Below are 21,482 nucleotides of genomic sequence, written 5' to 3'. Positions count from 1 at the left end.
GAGAATGAGAGAATTGAAGCTGGGTTTACTTTCCTCTATAGGGTTGGAGATATCAATGTGAGCTCGTTCTCCTTATTGTTACCCACTAGCCCTGAGTTACTGGGAGAGAGCTGCTCTCTCTTACGGCTGTTCATTTTAACATGCAATGGAGGCATACCATCCAAGAATGTGTGTTTGGTCATTGCACTGTTGCTGTTTTGACAGAATTGAACATGAGCACCTGATGTGGATGCGTCTCCTCAGGAATGATGGCCCTGATGACCTACACAATATATATATATATATATATATATCCACATTTACCAAGTTCCAATGGAAATCTGTATTTCAGGATCCAAATGGCTGGACTCGAAAATGAATCAGTGAACAAGGAATTTGAAGGAACTCAATCCCATCCCACAAACAGGAATACCCCTGCTGAATTCTAGTTCAGCACAAGATCATCATAGGAAGGGGGGAGCTGGTGAGGATATATTAGGTCCATAAATTGTTTATAACTTAATATTTTCTAAATTAGCTTACCTTAATAATTTGGCTGTCTTTTATGTTGTCAATTGATAAATGATTTGCTATAGCACATGTTATAGTTGTCTTGGTCAACACTGATGTTTCAATGTAATTGGGATTGCTCTGTCTTGTCTTGTGCCACTGTAAGTGGCTCATTGATATTGGAGTAATATGGTGTGTTAAAAATTCTTTCAACAGCATTTAACTTAATAAGGTGACAGATAAGGGCTGAAAATGTGTTGCTGAAAAAGCGCAGTAGGTCAGGCAGCATCCAAGGAGAAGGAGAATCGACGTTTTGGGCTTGAGCCCTTCTTCAGGAATTCCTGAAATGTCGATTCTCCTTCTCCTTGGATGCTGCCTGACCTGCTGCGCTTTTCCAGCAACACATTTTCAGCAAGGTGATAGATAATGCCAGTATAATGATTATTTGAATGTATTAAACTGACTATATTGCCTTTGCAACAAGGTCTCACTGAATTGTTATCTTTGTGACAGTGATTTACATCAGCTTAACTGAATGATTGAAGCAGTTATTTGGAATGTTAGTCTTTGTACAGGCAACAAATCAGAGATGCTCAGTTCATCAACAGTAATGGTGGAGGAGGCAGGGTTATGTTGGGTTAATACTACAGAGAACCTGTACGTTTGTTAATACCTTGAGCCAAAGTACTTACAGTATAAATCTTATTTTCTTTCTCGCATCCCTGAACACCTTACAAACTCTCGCCAAGCCAAAATACTTGTGGAGTGCAGGGAGTGAATTTGTAGTGGTAGCTACTAGAAAAACGATAAAGAACTGATGTAAACACTCAGGAACCAAAAATCTCCTCTGAGTATAGAATCATAGAATTCCTACAGTTTAGAAGCAGCCCATCGAGTCTCCAAAGAGCGTCCCACCCAGACCCAACCTCCTACTTTCTTTCTGTAGGTCTGCATTTTCCAGGGTTAATCCAGCTAGCATACACATCTTTGACTGTGGAAGGAAACCAGAACACTGAGAGGAAACCCACGCGGAGAATGTGAAAACTCTACACAGAGTGGAATAAAACCTGGGTGCACAGCTCTGTGAGGCAGCAGTGCTTCCGACTGAGCCATCATGCCTCCCAAATGTAATTTTAACAGAATCGATGTTTATCATACAGTTGAGGCATATCATTGCAAGATTATGACTTCAGTCATTGTGCTGTTGATTCAGGGACAATTCAGGGACAGAATAAAAAATAACCATGACCTGGGATTTTCAGACTTTAAGGTATGCTGTTTAAATTAGTGAATCTAAGTTTCCCACAATAGTAGTGTTAAGCATGTGTTGGTTTTTAGTGTGTTTATCAGTTACCTCTGAAAAATTAAAGCCTTGCCTTGCAATTACTGCAGGAGAGTCACTGATGATTCAAATTTAAAATGTTATCGGTCCTATTGGAAATTGTAGCAACAAAATAGATCCAATAATTCTTAATTTGGCCAATGGAATAATAATCAGATTGGAATATTTGCTGTATAGGAGCAAAGGACATGATAGAAAATTAAATGTTGGACTGTTCGAGAGGTTCCTTCACCTGTCACTGATCAGCCAGAGCTCAATTATTTCACAAAAGTGCACTATGAATATTAGCAGTACAAAATCAAGGGAAGAAGTGAACAGAATTCTCACCACAAAACTTAGAGGGGATGAGCAGCTTTGTAGATTCTCAGGTGAAATGTTTAACTTTGTGGATTTTTCCAGTAATGAAAAGAATAATTGTACATTGTTCAGGGTATTTTAGCCAGAGATGGTTTCGAATGATACTTAAAGGATGAATGGCCACTTTAAGGAATAGAAATTCATCTATTTAATACTCCACTTCTATTGGTCATTAAACATATATTTTGAATTGTTTAATGTGTCAGCCCAATAGTAAATTCAGAAGAGAATAGGAACAGATTTTAGAATTTTCTTTTGTGGTCTTTTACCAGGCTAACCGCTGTTTCCAATCCACATTATTGGCTAGTACATTGCAGTCCACGCTACCATTTTATAATTTTCGGAAATATGCAAGTGCAGAAATTTAGAGAAATTGAGAATAAAATTTAGGGGGGGCGGGGGCATTGAGAAGATGTAGGCACTGAGACAGTTACATTGAACACCAGACAGGTCAAGGCTCACAAAGCCCTATTCGAAAATAAAACTGGATATGAGCTCAAAAACAAACAGGACTTTGTGAAATTTAATAAACATTAAAAAGGTTGATATTAAAAAGCTATACTTGGCCCATTTTGCCCAAGTGAACTGAATAGTCCAGAAAGGAGGTGATGATTTTGAAGATCGAACAGCTGAGATTTGAGAAAGCAGTTTGAGGAAGAAGGACTTCAATGACATTTACTGGATTGTGAAACTGCACTGTTTGCAATAAAATAATGCAACTATTTTTTATTTCTCTGTTGTATCCAAGATTTGTACCTAAGTACTTGTACTTAAGATGTCACCATAAGAGGCAGATATTGTAAAAGCTTTTCACTGTACTTCTAGTATGGAGTACATGACAAAAGAGGCTGTTCTATTCTAGTCTAAAGGGGATTAGACCAGAGTAGAATAGAATGAACTTTCAAATCAACCAGGTCAAACATGATCCCACTGAAAGATAGAACAGCTTCAAGGGGTTGAATGGCCTACTTCTGTTTCAATGTTCCTATTACGAGTGGGTAAGGTGGAATAAAATAAAGAAAAACTGTTTGCAGTGATTAAAATAAACAGTGAGAAACAAAAAACATGATTAATTTGGATGTTGGATGGCAATACGAGGATAAGCATAATAATAAGCAACGTAACAAGCAACAATTGGTATACATTTGGAATGCCATTCCTGTTAAAGTACAGCATACAGATTGAAAAAGTGCTTTTTATTTTCAAATAAAAGTTGGCAGTGTATATAAATTTTAAGTGGATCAATTTAAATCTGAATGGTCCAACTTTCAATCAAATGACCTGATTTGTGGGGCATATAAAACTAGTGAACTTAATATCAGACATTGAGAAAGTCATTTAGAAATAACCACAAAGCATAACAAATAAAGAAGCAGCCAGCAAAAAAACTCAAACAATTCTTTAACACTCAATTGAGTTTTGTGTACAGTTGGGATCACTGATATTTCACAGGGAAGTAAAGGATTTGATCAGAAATCAGAATACACGGACTGGAAAGGTGAAAAGGAATTTGGATCATCGGTGATGTGCAGTGAATAGACAAGTGGGCATTGCAAAATCATGGGGGGCTTCGATGGAGCAAATCAGGTTAATTTGTTGAAATGTCCGGAAGAGTCAGTTGGTGTACAACAACAATGAAAAATTATTTCAGTTGAGGACAACATATTTAGGTAACTGATCAAATTCATGTAAAGCAAGAAATCATTTTATTGTTGCTATGTTTTTAAATGAATTGTCAGGAATCATGGTGGATGCAGATATATAGGATAATGTGAGGACTGCAGATGCTGGGGATCAGAGTCAAGAGTGTGGTGCTGGAAAAGCACAGCAGGTCAGGCAGCATCCGAGCAGCAGGAGAATCAACGTTTCGGGCATAAGCCCTTGCTGATAAAGGGCTTATGCCCGAAACGTCAATTCTCCTCCTTCACGGATGCTACCTGACCTGCTGTGCTTTTCCAGCACCACACTCTCGACTCTGGATTCAGATGATATATTACTGTGTCTGAAAACAAAGAAATGCCACTGAAGGAGCAGAGCTGTAATTGTGCATTCCTTCTCAGCCATGACTTTCAAATAAAATGGGAGCCTGATCACAATTGTATGCATGGGGGATGGAAAAGAAGGTCAAAGAAATATACATAAAGGAAGTAAACTGAACCCATTGAGTGAGACAGGGCAGCAGAGGTAGGATCAAAAAGGGAAACACAGAAGAAAGCATTTTGATAAGCATTAAAAAAAGGAAAGGATGCACATCACAGTAAGACAAGGGCAGGAGAATGACAGGAATTGGAGCAGTGAGGTAACATAAAAATATTAGCATTAATCAGGCAATATTCTGGCAGGCAGAGTTGATGCTGATATAGCACTGGAAATCAGTTCAGTGCCAAATAAACACCAATGTTGTCTACCTGCCTTATCCATGCACAGCTATTTCCCAGGGAAGAAGAGAATGCTGTTGATGAGTAAGCAACCGATATCATCAAAGGGGATGATTACAATGTACCTAATATTGAGACTTGAAGTACAGACTTGAAGAAGGCATTCCCGATAGTAACAGAAATGACACAGCTAATGAAAGGTAACGATCAGTGTTTGCAATGGCTTGTATAATTAATGCTGGGCTCACCAACAACAGCAGCAACAAGGAGATTGCAACAACATTGAAGTAATGTGACATTACTGAGCGAGAAAGCTCACAGCTAAAAGCTCTTACCAGAAGCACCTACAAGAGCTAGTACAGGATAGTAAATCTTTTCAAAAATTCGAAGGAGCAGATATATCCGATTTTCTAATGGCAGGACATCATAATGGGCGGAAAGGTGGTCAAGCTCCCAGGAAAAGCTCCGGATAACAGTTCTAATATCCCAGTGCACTGTTTTCACGTCCTGACCCACTGCTGTGAAATTCGGATCCATTGTTCAGATATCAAGAAGGGCTGTTGTGATATTCTATTCTGTTGTTTTCAGGTTGTGAGCTACTGTCAAAAAAAACATTCAACTTGCTTTTCTCAGATTCCAATCCATTTCAACATTCCCATTAATTGCCAAATTCCCATCCACCTTCTCAATCGCAAAACCTGTAGATTTTTATTCGTGCTGTAGGTGACACTCTCACTTACACTATAACAGCATGCAGTCAGCCTCCAATTAATAGATGAGCAGAACCCTCTCGTGGCATAATTGGGATCCTTAGAGATGTTTATTAATTTCATGCCTGCTGAACAAACTGATCCTCTTAACTCCTTCTAATCCAATCCAGGCTAAAGCAGAGTGTTGATGTGTTATTTTGAGGGGTTTTCAGGGCAAAAATGGAAAAAGCTTGGCCAGAATATTTCTATCATTTTAAAATATCCAAATAGTAACCGAGATGGTGATTGGAATACACCTTGTTTTTTAAAACAAAATGTAAAGGAATAAACTTACACGAACATTGGTTATTGAGACCAAAGTCACTGCGAGGAAAACTTCTGGGAGTTTTGTTTCAGGAACATGTATAAGTTGGTCTGAAGGGCCTGTTTCCATGCTGTTTGACACTGTGACTCTGTAACAAAACTTGCCCATTCAGCCCATTGTCTCAGCTCTTGTCATTCCCTGTGACCATGGCTGATCTAATAATCAGACCCTCCCCCTTCCTCATAACTCCAAATTCCTTTAGGAATTAAAAATCTGTCAATTTCAGCCTCAATAAAGACCCAACATTTGGAGCTGCCTCTGGTGAAGAATTCCAAAGACATATTATTGTCTTGAAATAAGGAAGTCCTGATCATCGCCTCTCATAAATTTCTAAAAACTCTTTCTCTGAGATTATGTCCCGTGGTTCATGATTCTCCCACAATGGGATACAATCATTCAGCATCTATTTAATCAAGGCCCTTCAGGATCAAATATATATTCACAGCATTAGGTTCACATCTCATTTACCTAAACCCCAGCATGTGTTCACCCAACCTATCACCTTATTAAAAAAGAAACTCTCCAAATTCTGGAGTAACCTGTTGAACCTTTCCTGGACCGCATCCACACCAATAGCACTTTCTTAGTTGATAGGACTGAAAGTGTTCATAGTATTCTTATTCTGGCTTAACAAGTGCCTTACTTAGCTTTAGAAATATTCCTCTGTATATATCTTCTACTTACTATGAAATAAAGTTCTCCATTTGGTTTGATTTCCCTATTGCCTGATTAACTTCTATGCAAGTTGTTCTTTGATTCACATTGAGACCTCCAATCTCTCTGTGCTACAGCTGTCTGCACATGTTTTTTTTCTCATTTAGTTAATATATAGCTCCTCTACTCTTCATTTCAATGTGCACAACCGCAATATTTACAAAATTATTTCCATGTATTTGTCTCCCACTCTAACCTGTCTATATGTACCTGAGGCACAGTAATTGAACCAGATCCCATTCTGACAGGGCTCGAAAGACTAGTTGGGTGGAAATTGTTTCTTCAGGTTAGGGGGTACAGTGTTCAGTGTCAGATATTGAATGGGTTATTTGCGTCTGAGAGTGGGCAAGCTGTTCAAATTCTTGAACACAGCACATTCTAGCAAGTTGTTTCATGACTGCATTCTGACTCTGATTTGTTGGTTCATGGATTTCTATGTTGTCCTGTTATTTTATAAGAAGAGTTCTTTGTTTCTATCTAAAGTTACTAAAATAATTTATATGATGAAGGAGTGTCGCTCCAAAAGCTAGTGCTTCCAATTAAACCTGTTGGACTATAACCTGGTGTTGTGTGATTTTTAACTTTGTACACCCCAGTCCAACACCGGCATCTCCAAATCATAATTTATATATGGCTGCCTGTCATTTTGTTTCTTCCTCTTTTTGGAATAAGCGTGAAATAACTTCACAGAGGCCGGCATCCCATCACCAAGTCACCCTTTTACTTGTACACAGTACACAGAGCCAATCCAACGATGTCCCAGAATGCCCTGGGGTACACCACAGTCAGCCCGTCCAGCCCGAGGGTCTTGCCCTTGAGAGCTGGTCAAGGGCACCGGTCAGCTCGACAAGAGTGACGGGAGTGTCGGGCCTATCGGTAGTCATGTGCAACCACCATCAAAACAGTTAAAACCAAGTAGTCTCACTATTGAGCGGACTGGGGCAGGGTAAGGGAGGCCTACACCCTTCCCAGGAGTGCACCGAGAAGGTTTCTGAACCGCTTGTGCTCTATCAGGTCCAGCCCAGGTGCTTGGCGAGCAGTCTGGGCTGAACAGAAGACTAATTCAATCAAGTTCCAGCGGTCAAGCTGGGCTCTATCTTGATGACTGTGCGTCTCCTTGACAAAGTCCCAAAGTTCCCTTGGGGGATGAGGGGGAGCTCAGTGGGGGTCACCTGGGAGTCAAAAACCTGCTGGAGTTGGACTCCACATTATCCCCAGTGCCCACCACCGAACCTGAACCCTCCTCTGGGCAGTCGCCTACAGTCACCGGCCCCACCCCCAGTGGTGTGAGTGGGGGCTGGGCTGGGCTGGCACCGCCAACTGGCCTCAAACCCCTGGCCACCCCACCCTGAGGGTCACCGGTGGTAACTTCCTTAGGACACCCCTTCCCAGAATGCTCTGAGGTTGGGTAATCGGGCAACGGAGGCTCAGGGCCCTGCTGCTCTCCTGACACTGGGACGCCCAACTCCTCTGGGAAAAGGTCCTCCCCCAGAGCCAAGGTGCCCAGAAAAGCCATCAGGGAGGGAGTTAAACATCTTTCTCCCCACCACTGCATGATGACCCAGCAGGGTTAGAAGTATTACAGCCAGCACCGCAGCCTACATGGGGCCGTGACTCTTCCCCGGGGATCGGTGGGATACTGGCAGCAACACAGGGGCTCCGGGAAGGCCAGGCCATGGTGCAGCAAAGGCAGAAAGGGGCAAGCCCCCTGGAGAGTGACAGTGCCATTGGCGTGCCACGGGGAGTCCTCCCCCACCTGGAGGTGATGGAGTGGTGTGCTGGCAGGTTTCGCATCTTTCACAATTGTAAAGTGATATGTTCGATGTATGGATTGTTTGAGCGAAAAGTGAATAGTTTCATCCAAACATAACAAAAACACTGTCCCCCTTGTCCTCAATTACCAGCCCACTAGTCTATACATCCAACGCATCAAACACTTTGATCAACTCCAACTGGACCTCACTATCAAGAACATCTTTCCCCATCCATCCATCTCTCCTTTGCACAAGGACTATTCCCTTGACCACTCCTTGGTTTGCGCCACCTCCCCACCAACCCCCCGATACCTTCCCCTGCAATAGTAAAAGTTGCAAAACCTGCTGGAACACCAATCCCTCACCTCCATCAAGCCTCCCAAAGAGGTGAGACAGAGGTTCACCTGCCTCTCTTCCAACCTAGCTAACTGTACCCTGTACTCCTGATGTGGTCTTCTCTACAACAGTGAAGCCAAATGTAAACTAATGGCACGTTTTGCTGAGCATCTCAGCTGGGCCCATAAGAGCCAACCTGACCTCCTGGTCACCACCCATTTTTATTCCCCTTCCCACCCCCTCTCCACCATGTCCATCCTCTGTCTCCTCCATTGCCACAGTGAATTAGACCGCAAATTAGAGGAACACCTTTCCTTGCCTGAGCAGCCTATAGCCCGGAGACTCAACATTGAGTTCTCCAATTTCAAATAACCTCCCCAGCCATTCCTCCAACTTCCTTTCCCAGCCCGGCCCATCCCTTCCCACCATTCCTTTCATCTCCCAACTGGATTCATTCCTCCTATTGACCTACCAGGTCATACCTACCATCTCTTCACTTATTACCACCTCACCACTCCGCACACCCCCTCCCACCCATAACCCTTCCCCCTCCTCTTTATCTGCAACTCCCCACCTCCATTACTGAAGAAGGCTTATACCTGAAATGGTGGATGACTCCACCTCCTGATGCTCCCTGCCTTGCTGTGCTCTGTCAGCTTCCTGCTTGGCTTCTTTGTATCCCAGCTTCTGCAGTTTCATATTGTCTCTTCCATCACCATTCCTAGTTTGAACATGGCTTTACCTTGTATTCCTTTTTTTCTTGAAGCAGGAACAGCTTGTCCCTAATTATTCTATGCAGACCCCACTTGGGTTTAAAAATGTCAACCAAGTCTCCTCGCAGACTTGCTGTCTTCACAGTCTAAGATCAAGTCCCAACTGTGAGTCATAGAGACATAGAGATGTACAGCACTGAAACAGAAACTTTGATCCAACCCGTCCATGCTGACCAGATATCCTAACCTAATCTAGTCCCATTTGCCAGCACTTGGCCCATATCCCTCTAAACCCTTCCTATTCATATACCCATCCAGATGCCTTTTAAAAGCTGTAATTGTACCAGCCTCCGCCACTTCCTCTGGCAGCTCATTCCATACACACACTACCCTCTGCATGAAAACGTTGCCCCTTAGGTCTCTTTTATATCTTTCCCCTCTCACCCTAAAATTATGCCCTTTAGTTCTGGACTTCACGAACCCAGGGAAATGACTTTGTCTATTTATCCTATCCATGGCCCTCATGATTTTATAAACCTCTATAAGGTCACTCCTCAGCCTCTGACGCTCCAGGGAAAACAGCCCCAGCCTGTTCAGCCTCTCTCCATAGCTCAAACCCTCCAACCCTGGCAACATCCTTATAAATCTTTTCTGAATCTTTTCAAGTTTCACAACATCTTTCCAATAGGAAGGAGACCAGAATTGCACGCAATATTTCAACAGTGGCCTAACCAATGTCCTGTACAGCCGCAACATGACCTCCCAACTCCTGTACTCAATACTCTGACCAATAAAGGAAAGCATACCAAACGCCTTCTTCACTATCGTATCAACCTGCGACTCCACTGTCAAGAAGCTATGAACCTGCACTTCAAGGTCGCTTTGTTCATCAACACTCCTTGGGACGTTACCATTACGTATATAAGTCCTGCTAAGATTTGCTTTCCCAAATACAGCACCTCACATTTAACTGAATTAAACTCAATCTGCCACTCCTCAGCCCATTGCCCATCTGACCAAGATCCCGTTTACTCTGAGGTAATCTTCTTCACTGTCAACTACACCTCCAATTTTGGTGTCATCTGCAAACTTACCAACTACACCTCCTATGTTCACATCCAAATCATTTATATAAATGACAAAACGCAGTGGACCCCGCACCGATCCTTGTAGCACTCCACCGTTCCTCATTAATCCATTCTCAGAACAACAGTTGCTCATTACTGGAACCACTTCTGTAAATCGCTTCTGCATTATCTCCTTTATATTCATATCTTTCCTATAAGGTGGGGTTCAGAACTGTATCCCATACTCCAAATGAGGTTGAACAACTGTCTTGTATTGTCTGCACCCTTTGAGATTGTCCTCTGCCCACCCTGTTAAGATCATTGTTCTGTCTCGGAAGAAGAAAGGACTCTGATACCAACTCATGGGGAACTCCACTACAGATCTTCTGGCAGCTTAAACTAAAATAACTCTTGAACGTTACTATCTGATCTACTTCCCATCACTCAGCCAGTTCAACTCCATCTCAAACATCAAAAACTGTAAGTACAACAAACTTTTATCCACCCACCTCCATAACCAGCGCTCCTCAAACATTCCAGAAGATTCTCCCGGCCTCGGAAACGCCATTAGCCATGCGGCTGATGCAGCTTTCACCCCCATGCTGATTGATGATGTCACTTCTGCCCCCATCATGGCCACTCCCAAAGCCACTTCCAGCCCTCACATCATCGCTGATGCCACACGCTCAGTGACCTCCGCCACCCCTACTATCGTATCTGCCACCACTTGCGCCCCCACCAGCGCCACTCACCTGCAGTCTGCTGACACGCCCCCCCCCACAGATCCCACTGTCACTATCCCCACCCCCCAGGACCCCGAGGGGAACACTACCCCTGCTCATGACTCCACCCCCATTCCCCCACCATCACACCCACTCCAGGTACTGGCTCTGACCCCACTCCCAGCTCCACACCCACACCAGATCCCAGCTCCCAGCCCTGCCGAGTTTTCATCATCCCTCCAGACCTCCCCCTCACTGAGGATGAACGATCAGTCCTCAGCAAAGGACTCACCTTCATCCCCCTCCGTCCACGTATCAATGAATTTAATACACGCCGTGACGTCGAATAATTCTTCCGTCGCCTCCGCCACTGAGCTTACTTTCACAATCAGGATTCCCGCCCACCTTCCGAGGACCCCTTTGCCCACCTCCAACACACTACATCCACCTGGACACCCCATGCTGGCCTATTATCCGCCCTCGATCTCTTCATTTCCAACTGCCGCTGGGACATTAACCGCCACAACCTGTCTATCCCCCTTCCCCACTCTAACCTCTCCCCCTCACAACGTGCAGCCCTCCAATCCCTCTGCTCCAATCCCAACCTCACCGTTAAGACAGCGGATAAAGGGGGCGCAGTGGTAGTCTGGCGCACTGACCTCTACACCACTGAAGCTAAATGCCAACTCGAGGACACCTCTTCCTACTGCCTCCTTGACCATGACCCCACCCCACCCCCATCACCAAACCATCATCTCCCAGACCATACAGAACCTCATCACCTCAGGAGATCTCCCACCCACAGCTTCCAACCTCATAGTCCGGGAACCCCGCACTGCCCGGTTCTACATCCTTCCCAAGATCCACAAGCCTGACCACCCTGGCTGACCCATTGTCTCAGCATGCTCCTGCCCCACTGAACTCATCTCTACCTACCTCGACACTGTCCTATCCCCCCTAGTCCAGGAACTCCCCACATACGTTCGAGACACCACCCACGCCCTCCACCTCCTCCAAGACTTCCGTTTCCCCGGCCCCCAACGCCTCATCTTCACCATGGATATCCAATCCCTCTACACCTCCATCCGCCATGACCAGGGCCTCCAAGCCCTCCGTTTTTTCCTCTCCAGACATCTCCAGCAGTACCCTTCCACCGACACTCTCATTCATTTGGCCGAACTGGTCCTCACCCTTAACAATTTCTCCTTTGAATCCTCCCACTTCCTCCAGACCAAAGGGGTAGCCATGGGCACACGTATGGGCCCCATCTAGGCCTGTCTCTTTGTTGGCTATGTAGAACAGTTGATCTTCCGTAATTACACTGGCACCACTCCCCACCTCTTCCTCCGCTACATTGATGACTGCATTGGCGCCACCTCGTGCTCCCGCGAGGAGGTTGAGCAATTCATCAACTTCACCAACGCATTCCACCCTGACCTTAAATTTACCTGGACCATCTCTGACACCTCCCTCCCCTTCCTGGACCTCTCCATCTCCATTAATGATGACCGACTTGACACTGACATTTTTTACAAACCCACCGACTCCCACAGCTACCTGGATTACATCTCTTCCCACCCTATCTCTTGCAAAAACGCCATCCCATATTCCCAATTCCTCCGCCTCCGCCGTATCTGCTCCCAGGAGGACCAGTTCCACCATAGAACACATTAGATGGCCTCCTTCTTTAGAGACCGCAATTTCCCTTCCCACGTGGTTAAAGATGCCCTCCAACGCATCTCGTCCACATCCCACACCTCCGCCCTCAGGCCCCACCCCTCCAACCGTAACAAGGACAGAACGCCCCTGGTACTCACCTTCCACCCTACCAAGCTTCGCATAAACCAAATCATCCGCCGACATTTCCGCCACCTCCAAAAAGACCCCACCACCAGGGATATATTTCCCTCCCCACCCCTTCCCGCCTTCTGCAAAGACCGTTCCCTCCGTGACTACCTGGTCAGGTCCACGCCCCCCTACGACCCACCCTCCCATCCTGGCACTTTCCCTGGCCACCGCAGGAACTGTAAAACCTGTGCCCACACCTCCTCCCTCACCTCTATCCAAGGCCCTAAAGGAGCCTTCCACATTCATCAAAGTTTTACCTGCACATCCACTAATATCATTTATTGTATTCGTTGCTCCTGATGCGGTCTCCTCTACATTGGGGAGACTGGGCGCCTCCTAGCAGAGCGCTGTAGGGAACATCTCTGAGATACCCGCACCAATCAACCACACCGCCCCGTGGCCCAACATTTCAACTCCCCCTCCTACTCTGCCAAGGATATGGAGGTCCTGGGCCTCCTTCACTGCCACTCCCTCACCACCAGAGGCCTGGAGGAAGAACGCCTCATCTTCCACCTCGGAACACTTCAACCCAGGGCATCAATGTGGACTTCAACAGCTTCCTCATTTCCCCTTCCCCCACCTCACCCTAGTTTCAAACTTCCAGTTCAGTACTGTCCCCATGACTTGTCCAGACTTGTCCGACCTGCCTAGCTCCTTTTCCACCTATCCACTCCACCCTCTCCTCCCTGACCTATCACCTTCATCTCCTCCCCCACTCACCCATTGTACTCTATGCTACTCTCTCCCCACCCCGCCCTCCTCTAGCTTATCTCTCCATGCTTCCAGCTCACTCACTGCCTTTATTCCTGATGAAGGGCTTTTGCCCGAAGCGTCAATTTCGCTGCTCGTTGGATGCTGCCTGAACTGCTGTGCTCTTCCAGCACCACTGATCCAGAATCTGGTTTCCAGCATCTGCAGTCATTGTTTTTACCTCAGTTCTTGCATTCATCTAGCTACTGTCCTTTCTATACTGAGCCCTATAATCTTCCCCAATAAATATGTTATGGGCACTGTTTCACATACCTTCTGGAAATTCATGTACACCACATCAACAGCATTACTTCATTGACACTTTCTGTTATCTTTCGTGAAGTTCAGCAAGACAGAATTAGTTAGACATGATTTTTATCTTTAGAAATCTGTGCTGACTTTCTCTAATTAATCAAACATTTCTTTCATTGTAGCTTTTAATTCACATTAAACTGACTAGTCTGTAATTGCTTGTATCATCTGTACAAATGTTTTTGAACAAGGCCATAATATTTGTATTCTTCCAGTCTTCTGATACATTCCCTCGCTCAAGGGAATGACTGAAAGGTGAGGTCAATGCCTTTAAAGTTTCTACCCTCAATTTTTTTTCAGTAACTTTGGACTCAGAAATGAGATAATGAGAATCCAGAGAAAGTACATTCCTGTTACAGTGGAAGGAAAGGCTGGTAGGTAAAGGAAATGATGGATGACTAAAGAAATTGAGGGTTTGGTTAAGAATGTGTAACGTACAGACAGGATAGATCGAGTGAATCCCTAGAAGAGTATAAAGGAATTAGGAGTATACATAAGAGGGAAATCAGGAGAGCAAAAAAAGGATGTGAGATAGCTTTGGCAAATAGAATTAAGGCGAATCCAAAGGTTTTTACAAATACATTAAGGACAAAAGGCTAACTAGGGAGAGAATAGGGCCCCTCAAAGATCAGCAAGGTGACCTTTGTGTCGAAAATGAGGAAGATACCAAATTAATATTTTGCATCAGCATTGACTGTGGAAAAGGATATGGAAGATATAGACTATAGGGAAATAGATGGTGACATCTTGCAAAATGTTCATATTACAGAGGAGGAAGTGCTGGATGTCTTGAAACTGGTAAAGGTGGATAAATCCCCAGGAACTAATATATGTACCCTAGAACTCTGTGGGAAGCTAGAGAAGTGATTGCTGGGCCTTTTGCTGAGATATTTGTAGTCACAGGTGAGGTACTGGAAGACTGGATGTTAGCTAACGTGGTGCCACTGTTTAAGAAGGGTGGTAAGAACAAGTCAGGGAACTATAGACCAGTGAGCCTGACGTCGGTGGTGGGCAAATTGTTGGAGAGAATCCTGAGGGACAGGATGTACATGTATTTGGAAAGGCAAGGACTGATTCAGGATAGTCAACATGGCTTTGTGCATTGGAAATCATGTCTCACAAACTTGATTGAGTTTTTTGAAGAAGTAACAAAGAAGATTGATGAGGGCAGAGTGGTAGATGTGATCCATATGAACTTCAGTAAGACGTTTGACAAGGTTCCCCATGGGAGACTGGTTAGCAAGGTTAGATCTCACGGGGTGTTAGTTACAGGGAGAACTAGCTATTTGGATACAGAACTGGCTCAAAGGTAGAAGACAGAGGGTGGTGGTGGAGGGTTGTTTTTCAGACTGGAGGCCTGTGACCAATGGAGTGCCACGAGGATTGGTGCTGGGTCCTCTACTTTTTGTCATTTACATAAATGATTTGGATGTGAGCATAAGAGGTACAGTTAGTAAGCTTGCAGATGACACCAAAATTGGAGGTGTAGTGGACAGTGAAGAGGGTTACCTCAGATTTCAACAGGTTCTTGACCAAATGGGCCAATGGGTTGAGAAGTGGCAGATGGAATTAATTCAGTTAAATGTGAGGTGCTGCATTTTGGGAAACCAAATCTTAGCAGGACTTGTACACTTAAGGGTTAGGTCCTCGGGAGTGTTGCTGAACAAAGAGACCTTGGAGTGCAGGGTCATAGCTCCCAGAAAGTGGAGTCACAGGGAGATAGGATAGTGAAGAAGGCGTTTGGTATGCTTTCCTTTATTGGTCAGACTATTGAGTTCAGGATTTGGGAGGTCGTGTTGCAGATGTACAGGACATTGGTTAGGCCATGTTGGAATATTGCGTGCATTTCTGGTCTCCTTCCTATCGGAAAGATGTTGTAAAACTAGAAAGGATTCAGAAAAGATTTACAAGGATGTCACCAGCATTGGAGGATTGAAGGTAGAGGGAGAGGCTGAACAGGTTGGGGCTGTTTTCCCTGGAGCATCGGAAGCTGAGGGGTGACCTTATAGAGGTTTACAAAATTATGAGGGGCATGGATAGGGTAAATAGACAAAGTCTTTTCCTCAGAGTCAGGCAGTCCAGAACTAGAGGGCATAGGTTTAGAGTGAGAGGGGAAAGATATAAAAGAGACCTAAGGGGCAACTTTTTCACGCAGAGGGTGGTACGTGTATGGAATGAACTGCCAGAGGAAGGGGTGGAAGCTGGTACAATTGCAACATTTCAGAGGCATTTGGATGGGTATATGAAGAGGAAGGGTTTGGAGAGATGTGGGCCGGGTGCTGGCAGGTTGGACTAGATTGGGTAGGGATATCTGGTTGGCATGGATGGGTTGGACTGAAGGGTCTGTTTCCATGCTGTATATCTCTATGATTGTATGTATCTCAGCCATCTCTTGGAGCTTAACAATGTGAAGTGTCATTATCAAACCAACACTTCTTCCTTATTATTCTTGAGTCCCTCTGATGACAAGTTTCTTTTCCTGTCACCATGACCTTGGGTTGCATATTCCTCTTTTGTGAAAATATATGCAAGGTATTCACTAAATCCCTTCGCTGTGCTCCTCCCTCCATTTGGTCTCTGATCTGCCCATTCCACCTTTTCATCTCCCTTTAATTTTTGTATTCCAAGAAAAGACTGAGTTTCAACTTTATGTTCGCTTCTAATCTCTTCCCATAGTTCCTCTTTGCTTCTCTGAGTTGATTATGGAAGCACGCCCATCAACCCCAAAACAATTTTAGGCATTGGTGATGATTCTCTTTGAGATATTTTGATTTACACTTGGAATGAACACAGATTTACACTCAAATTTGTATTTCTACCTGCTCTGTCATCCCCAGGAAACTTTGGATTTGTTTGTCTTAACTTTTCAATGAAAGGAAATATATCTCAATTCTATCTCATCACTCTGCTCTTTCAGGGAGGCCTGCTGTTTAATTAGTGTTTTCTCTTCTGCCAACCTCTTAGTGCGATCAATCGTGCTCAGAACAATTCTTGCTCTTTGAAAATCAACTCTCTGCTAGTTGTTTTTCTTACTCTCGATTGTTGCTCTAACACCATTCTGAAACACGTTGCCTCAGAGATGTTTGATCCACTTGGCCCACATCATCCCCAAGGACCCCATCCTAGAATTTCTCCTTGCTTATAGGAGTGGCCACATGGTTTGATTGATAACACCTCACATTGATTAGATCATAGGGATGATTGTGATATATCCAAAGTATTGAAAAAGTTGAGGGTAGACTATAATCTTTCAGGTTTCCCTGGGGGAAACTCTCCTGAATGTAATCAAGGAACAATTTCCTCTCTACGTCTTTTATACTATCAGAAATGCAGTTTTAAAATGGCTGATTGAAGCCCCCATTAAAAAATAACATAGAAATGTAGAACAATCCAGCACAGTACTAGCCTTTCAGCCTTCCATTTCATGCAAACCATCTATCCTACTCTAAGTTCAAAGTGGCCCACATCCCCTTCATTGTACTCTCAAGCATGTGCCTATCCAATAGTAGCTTAAATGTTCCGAATGTATCTGACTCTATGACCACCGCTGACAATGCATTCCACGTACTCTCTGTGTAAAGAACCTGCCTCTGACATCTCCCCTAAACCTTCCTCCAATCACCTTCAAATTATGTGCCCTTGTGATAGACATTTCCACTATGGGAAAAAGTCTCTGGCTATCCACTCTATCTATGCCTCTCATCATCTTGTACACCTCTACCAAGACATCACTCATCCTTCTATGCTCCAATCAGAAAAGCTCTAGATCCCTCAACCTTTATTTTTTGAAGGACTTGGTTGAGGGAAGGGCAAGATTAGCAATTAAATATCCCAGGACAGAAATGCTTCAGGAGTTGCATTACTGGTCACGGAGGATATCACAGCTGTGTTGAAGGAGGGCACAATGGAGAACTCAAGCAGTGAGACAATATGGGCAGAGCTCAGAAATAGAAAGGGTTCGGTAACAATGTTGGGCTATACTACAGGCCTCCCAACAGTGAGCGTGCGAGAGAGGTACAGATATGTAAACAGATTATGGAAAGATGTAGGAGCAACAGGCTGGTAGTGATGGGAGATAATCATTTTCCTAAAGCTGACAGGGTTTGACTGACTCTAAAACTTAGTGTTAGAGGTTTAGATGGAGCAGAATTTATTAGGAAAACCCATGAGGGCTTTATAAAGCAGTATGTAAATAGTCCAACTCAGGAAGGGGCCATACTGGACCTGGAGTTGGGGAATGAGCCCAGCCAGGTAGTTGAAGTTTCAGTAAAGGATTACTTTGGGAATAGTGATCACAATTCCGTAAATTTTAGAATACTTATGGACAAAGACTAGAGTAGTCCTAAAGGAAGAGTACTACATTGGGGAAGGCCAACTACAGCAAATTTTGTCAGGAGCTGGAGAATGTAGATTGGGAGCAGCGGTTTGAGGGCAAATGCACATTTGATATGTGTGACGCTTTTAAAGAGAGGTTGATTAGAGTGGAGACAGACATGTCCCTGTGAAAATGAGGGATAGAAATGGCAAGATTATGGGTGAAATTGTGAGATTAGCTAAGAGCAAAAAGATAGCATATATAAGGTCTAGGTGACTGAAGACAGATGAAGCTTTGCAAGAATATCAGGAAAGTAGGGCCAATCTGAAATGAGGAATTAAGAGGGCTAAAAGGGTTATGAAACATCTTTAGCAACAGAGTTAAGGAAAATCCCAAAGCCTTTTATTTGTAATATAAAGAACAAAAAGGTATTAAGAGAAAGGGTTGGTCCACTGAAGGACAAAGAAGGAAAATTATGCATGGAGTCAGATTCTTCGTGAGTACTTTGCATCAGTATTCACCGAGGAGAGGAACATGACAGATATTGATTAGATTAGATTACTTACAGTATGGAAACAGGCCCTTCGGCCAAACTAGTCCACACTGACCCACGGAAGCGCAACCCACCCATACCCCTACATTTACCCCTTATCTAACACTACGGGCAATTTAGCATGGCCAATTCACCTGACCCGCACATCTTTGAACTGGGGGAGGAAACCGGAGCACCCGGAGGAAACCCACGCAGACACGGGAGAACGTGCAAACTCCATATAGTTAGTCGCCTGAGGCGGGAATTGAACCCGGGTTTCTGGCGCTGTGAGGCAGCAGTGCTAACCACTGTGCCACCGTGCCACCCACAAGGTTAGGGATAGATACTTGATTACTCTCGGTCAACTTTGTATTAGGAGGAAGGAAGTTTTACATATTCTAAAAGGCATCAAGGTGGACAGGTTGCCAGGTCCGGATGGAATCTATCCTAGATTGCTGAGGGAAGGAAGGGAGGTAATGGCTGTGGTCTTAACAGATACCTTTGCAGCATCCTTGGGTACGAATGAGGTCCCAGAGGACTGGATAATTGCTAATGTTGTCCCCTTGTGTAAGAAGGGTATCAGGGAAATTCAGGTAATTATAGACCAGTGAGCCTGACTCAGTGGTAGGGAAGCTGCTGAAGAAGATAGTGCGGGATAGGATCTATTTCCATTTGGAAGAAAATGGGCTTATCAGTGATAGGCAACATGGCTTTGTGCAGGAAACTTAATAGAATTCTTTGAGGAAGTGACAAATTTGATCAATGAGGGAAGGGCTTCAGATGTCATCTACAAGCATTTCAGAAAGTTGTTTGATTAAAAGCTTCCCACATATCAAATGTGCATGGTGGGCTGATGGAGAAAATGAAGGCGCGTGGGGTCCAGGGTGTACCAGCTAGATGGATAGAGAGCTGGTTGGGCAACAGGAGACAGAGAGTAGTAGTGGAAAAAAGTTTCTAAAAATGGAGACCTGTGACCAGTGGTGTTCCATAGGAATCAGTGTTGGGACCACTGTTTTTTGCGATATACATAAATGACTTGGAGGAAGGTATAGGTTGGCTGATTAGCAAGTTTGCAGATGATAGTAAGATTGGTGGAGGGGCAGATGGTGAAAGGGGACTGTCGTAGCAGAATATAGATAGATTGGAGACCTGGGCAGAGAAATGGCAGATGGAGTTCAATCTGGATTCCAATGCGAGGTAGTGCATTTGGGAAGATCTAATTCAAGAGCAAACTATACAGTAAATGGAAAAGCCCTGGGGAAAATTGATGTACAGAGAGATCTGGGTGTTCAGGTCCATTGTACCCTGAAGATGGTCACACGAGTGGTCAGGAAGACATATGGCATGATTTCCATCCCCAATGGGGTACTGAGGACAAGAGTTGGCAGGTCATGTTACAGTTGTATAAGACTTTGGTACAGCCACATTTGGAATACTGCGTACAGTTCTGGTTGCCACATTACCAGAAGGATGTGGATGCTTTGGAGAGGGTACAGAGGAGGTTCACCAGGATGGTGCGTGGTATGGAGGGTGCTAACTATGAAGAGAGATTGAGTAAATTAGGATTATTTTCATTAGAAAGATGGAGATTCCAGGGGGACCTGATTGAGGCCTACAAAATCATGAGAGATATAGATAGGGTGGATAGCAAGAAGCTTTTTTTTCCCAGAGTGGGTGATTCAATTACTAGGGTCACGAGTTCAAGGTGACAGCGAAAAAGTTTAAGGGAGATATGTGTGGAAAGTTCTTTACACTGAGGGTGGTGGGTATCTGGGATGCGTTGCTAATGGAGGTGGTAGAGGCAGGCATGATAATATCAGTTATGACACATCTCGACAGATATATGAGTGGGCAGGGGGCGGAGGGATACAGATCCTTAAAAAGTAAATAGCACATTTAGATACAGGATCTGGCTCAGCACAGGATTGGAGGGCCGAAGGGCCTGTTCGTGTGATGTAATTTTCTTTGTTCTTTGACATGTCTCCAGTCCAGGCAGCATCCTGGTAAATCTTCTCTGCACCTTCTCTAAAGCTTCCACATTCTTCCTATAATGAGGTGACTAAAACTGAACACTATATTCCAATTGTGATCTGAACAGGGATTTACAGAGCTGCAGCATAATCTCATGGCTGTTAAACTCAATCCCCTTGCTAATGAAAGCCAACACACTGTACGCCTTCTTAACAACCTTAGGTGGCAACCATGAGAGATCTATGGATGTGGGTCCCAAGACCTCTCTCTGTTCCTCCACACTACCAACAATCCTGCCTTTAACTCTGTAATCTACATTCAGGTTCAAACTTCCAAAATGAATCACTTCACACTTTTCCATTTTTAACTCCATTTGCGACTTCTCCGGCCAGCTCTGCATCCTGTCAATTTAACGTTGCAAAATACATCAGTCCTTCACACAATCCACAACTCCACCAATCTTTGCATCATCAGCAAGTGAACTAACCCACCCTTCCACTTCCTCATCTACGTCATTTCTACAAATCACAAAGAGTAGAGGTCCCAGAACAGATCCCTGTGGATCACCATTGGTCACTGAGCTCTGGGCTGAATATTTTCCATCCACTACCACACTCTGCCTTCCATAGGCCAGCCCATTCTGTGTCCAGACAACCAAATTTCCTTGTATCCCATGGTTCCTTACTTTCTGAATAAGCCCACTGTGGGGCACCTTATCAAACATCTTGCTAAAATCCATATACACCATATCCACTGCTCTACCTTCATCAATCTGTTTTGTCACATCCTCAAATAATTCAGTAAGGCT

The sequence above is a fragment of the Hemiscyllium ocellatum genome, chromosome 35, assembly GCF_020745735.1.
Source record: "Hemiscyllium ocellatum isolate sHemOce1 chromosome 35, sHemOce1.pat.X.cur, whole genome shotgun sequence".
NCBI classification, from domain to species: domain Eukaryota; kingdom Metazoa; phylum Chordata; class Chondrichthyes; order Orectolobiformes; family Hemiscylliidae; genus Hemiscyllium; species Hemiscyllium ocellatum.
Note: the sequence above shows the minus strand (reverse complement) of the source record.